Source organism: Podarcis filfolensis (assembly GCF_964270895.1).
Source record: "Podarcis filfolensis genome assembly, chromosome: 3".
NCBI lineage: Eukaryota > Metazoa > Chordata > Lepidosauria > Squamata > Lacertidae > Podarcis > Podarcis filfolensis.
In genome coordinates, this window is record NC_139606.1 from 114,340,751 (window position 1) to 114,344,986 (window position 4,236).

A 4,236-nucleotide genomic window follows, 5' to 3' on the forward strand; every position below is an offset into this window, starting at 1 on the left:
CCAAAGAATAACACTGAGAGGCAGGCCAGCCCACATAAGTTCCCTGGGGTCTGAAGATCCGCACGCGATCCCAGAAAGTGCATCCACAGTGTGAGTGTTCTCCTTGTGCACTCAATCTTTCCCAACATCAGGGTCTTTTCCAGGGAGTCTTCTCTTCTCATGAGGTGGCCAAAGTATTGGAGCCTCAGCTTCACGATCTGTCCTTCCAGTGAGCACTCAGGGCTGATTTCCTTCAGAATGGATAGGTTTGATCTTCTTGCAGTCCATGGGACTCTCAAGAGTCTCCTCCAGCACCATAATTCAAAAGCATCAATTCTTGGCGACCAGCCTTTTTTATGGTCCAGCTCTCACTTCCATACATCACTACTGGGAAAACCATAGCTTTAATGGGTCTTCACTTACCTCATAGTAAATGTCACAAATTTTGGAAGTTCAGGCATTGGGTTGGAACCTTAGCTGACCAGGGGTCCTGTTAAAGGGGTGCACGAATGGGAGTCCACATGGGGGCCTATGGGACATAGTGCCTTTCCCAATGGTGGCCCTGGTGGGATTGTACAACCTGATGGGCCCCCAGGGCCCCCTGCACCCACAATATTTTTTGTGTGACTGTGTGACCTTAGTTGAGACTTCCAGAGCTTTGTGAGCCCTGGAAGTTGCATCTGAAGCCTCACAGAGCCTCCCAACGCAACTTCCAGGAGAAACCAGAAGTCTTATTGGAGGCCTGAGACGTAACCTCCGAGGCCCCACAAGGTCTTGGAAGTGACATCTAAGGTCCTGCACGGTCTCAGAAGCAACTTCTGGTAGAAACTGTAAGTCACGTCGGAGGCCTCGTAGGCATTGCTGCGGCACCCGCAGTGTAATGTGACGTAATGATGTCACAACATCACTTTCCATCTCACGTGGCATTGGGCAGCCATAATCTGGGCCCCAAGTTGGCACCACTGTGCATGTTAGAGGTGACCTCCCAGTCAGGGTTGACCCACCCTACTCAACAACCAGCGGTCAGGCTGCTTGATACTGTATACATATCCAATGCCTTGGCCAAAACCTACTGACATGTGAAATCAATAAAAGTTATGGCCTATTTCAACCCAATAGCAATGTCCCATGTCTCATTTATTTGGCTGGCCTTTCACTGGGCTGTGAGCATCTTGCCCCTGTATATGCAATCCAATCCTATACGTAACTACTATGTATCTCCCTATATCTGGTCCACTTGCACAAAGCAAGGGCAACTCATATATCAAAGCAATGCAGACATTTTAAATAATCCCACAAGAAAGGAAAGTTACAAAATGGGGAGGCTAGTCTATTAAGGAATAACAGGCACTACTGAATGCTCCACCTTCCATTTATACACATAGTTTTGACTATTTATTCTGGGTGAAACATAAGGAAAACTTTTATATAATTTTCTTTTGTTTTTAAGTATAAACTACGAAGATGAAGATTGAGGATCATTTGAATATTGGGGGTTGTCCCATCACTTGGAGAGCCACTGGATCCTGCTTCAACCCCAGCTAGAGTCTCCTTCTGTTTCTTCATCAAAGCATCCAGATCAAAAAAAGTGCTTGCAATGTTCTCCATGATTACATGAGATTCTCCCTTGCAATAAAAGTGAATTAAAAAAAGAGCAATTTCCATTCATTTGTCCTGATCTGATTATTTACTAGCATGAGGTTATTCCTGCTTAAATGTAGAACGTGACATTTGTTCTTACTGAAATTCATTTTGGGGTTTTTTGGCTCTGGTCCCCAATCTGCTAAGGTCATCTGGAATCCTGATTCTACCTTCTGAGGTATTAGCCACCCCTCCCAGTTTGGTGTCATCTGCAGATTTGTATACATTGTTTTGTCTACGTTGACCTTCATGACATTTTTCAAAAGAAAGAGCAGGAAGTAATTATCCAAAATTAATAGCCATGAATATCCTTAGCAGAAGAACATACAGTCCTTCCTTCACCCTGAAAGTTTCTCTTCCCCCTGCCTCTGTGCATGACATCATTCCCTTAGTAAGTACAAATAGAAGATGCTTTCCGTTCTCTCTCTGCAATATCTTTGAGCCGGAAGATGACTCTGGTGGCACCAGCATTCAGCCATGAAGACCTTTGCCCCACTGGTTATCTTTTTTATGCTGCTTAGCTTCCCAGGTAAAATATAAGGAACAATTGAACCACCAGACTGTGGTAAAAGAAGACTTGTCTAACTAGCTTTGCTGCTGCACCATGCTTGAAGTATTAGCTCATTTGCACAAGATGAAAGTATACCTGAAGGAGCATCTCCACCCCCATCGTTCAGCCCAGACACTGAGGTCCAGCTTCGAGAGCCTTGTGGTGGTTCCCTCCCTGCGAGAAATGAGGTTACAGGGAACTGGGCAGAGGGCCTTCTTGGTAGTGGTGCCCGCCCTGTGGAACGCCCTGCCATCAGATGTCAAGGAAATAAACAACCACCTGTCTTTTAGAAGACATCTGAATGCAGCCCTGTTTGGGGAGGTTTTTAATGTTTGGTCTTTTACCATGTTTTTAATGTTCTGTTGGGAGCTGCCCAGAGTGGCTGGAGAAACCCAGCCAGATGGGCGGGGTATAAATAGTGAATTATTATTATTATTATTATTATTATTATTATTATTATTATTAGACTGCTTTCACTGAATAGGAGATGCTTAAAGATGCTGGTGATTTCTTTTCTTCTGGGGGACTGATTTCTATCTTGTTAATATTTCTCCAGGATCCACCCCCACACTGAATGAAATTTGTAGAGGTCTCTGCAAACCAAGCTGTTCAGGTAGAGAATATTTGGCTTCGTCAACTTTTTGCCACCATCCTGATCATGTCTACTGCTGTGAAAAGACAGGTAACATGTCAATCTTTTCCTAAGGACTGCAGCTATTATATGATTTGGAAAATAAAATAAACAGGTTTGGGGTTTTTTTTGCTATGTTTGAAGCAAGAGAAAGAACAAACAAGGAGTAGGTCTCCTGCGTGGAGATAATGGAGAGGTGCTATTAGGTGACCTGGGGGGCGGGGGGATGGAGCTGATCAACACCTACTTTGTCTCTGTCTTTTTCAAAAGGAAAACAGTCTGCAATGTGATGATATTACAATTAATATCCCTGTCGCAGGGATTCGAACCGCCCACCTTCTGACTGGCAAGCCCAAGAGGCTCAGTGGTTTAGACCACAGCACCACCCACGTCCCGTTGTCCCATTGTATATTGCACTTAAAACACACTTAAAACATTTTCTTTGCAGCTGTATAGCTGACTTCTATGTCATTTGCGCAGGATTAGTTCCATTTCTTTTCTTAGTGAGAAGTGTAATGGGCTCCTTTCACAGAATAGGAGATGCTTAGAGGAGCTGGTGATCTCTTCTCATCTGAGGGATGAATTTCTACCTTCACAATATTTTTCCAGGACCCACTCTCACCCGAAATAAAAAATGTATAGGTCGCTGCAAAGCAAGTTGTTCAGGTGGAGAGTATGTCGCTTCAACAAGCTCCTGCCACCGTGCTGATCATGTCTACTGCTGCTCAAAGACAGGTAACATGCTAAATTTTTGTTATGGGCCACAACTATTATGATTTGGAGAAGAAGGTAAAGATAATAACAAGGTTGTTTGGCTATGCTTGAAAGAAGACGAACAAGAAAGGAGGAGGTCCTCATCATAGAGAAGATGGAGAAATGCTATTGGGTGACAGAGAAAATAGTGAACTGCTCAACACCAACTTTGCCTCTGTCTTCTTCCCAAAGGAAAACAGTGTATAATTTGATGATACTAGAATAAAAGATGCAGCTCAAGAGAGGCAAAGAGATAGAAAGGGAATACCTAGCTACTCTGAATGAATTCGAACCTTCAGGGTCTAATGAACTGCACCCAAAGGAACTATATGGATTTGCAAATATAATCTCAGAGGCTGTTTTATAATATTTGGGAATCCTTGAAAATCCCTGCAGGTGGGCAAACATTGTCACCATCTTCAAAGAGGGGGAAAAGAAGACCCAGGCATCTGCCGGTTGGTCAGCTTGACTTCGATACTAGGAAATGTCCTAGAAAGATATTGGTGGATAAGGGGAATGCTATGACTGTAGTGTATCTTGATTGCTGTATGGCTTTTGACAAACTCCTTCATGGTTCTCTTGTCATCCTGGGAGGAAAAAGTTGCGAGTGGGTTACCACAGGGTTCTGTCCTGGGCCCGGTGTTGTTCAACATCTTTATAAATGTCTTAGATGAAGGGAACA

The 4,236-nt window shown here is 43.8% G+C and overlaps 1 long non-coding RNA gene across 1 annotated transcript; it reads left to right on the top strand.

The window, feature by feature from the left end:
- Window positions 1-2,055: 2,055 nt before the first annotated feature.
- On the top strand, window positions 2,056-3,537 carry LOC310758932. The gene is made up of 3 exons (XR_014546108.1): window positions 2,056-2,149; window positions 2,727-2,852; window positions 3,411-3,537. It is a non-coding gene; the product is annotated as an uncharacterized lncRNA (long non-coding RNA).
- The last annotated feature ends 699 nt before the right edge of the window (window positions 3,538-4,236 follow it).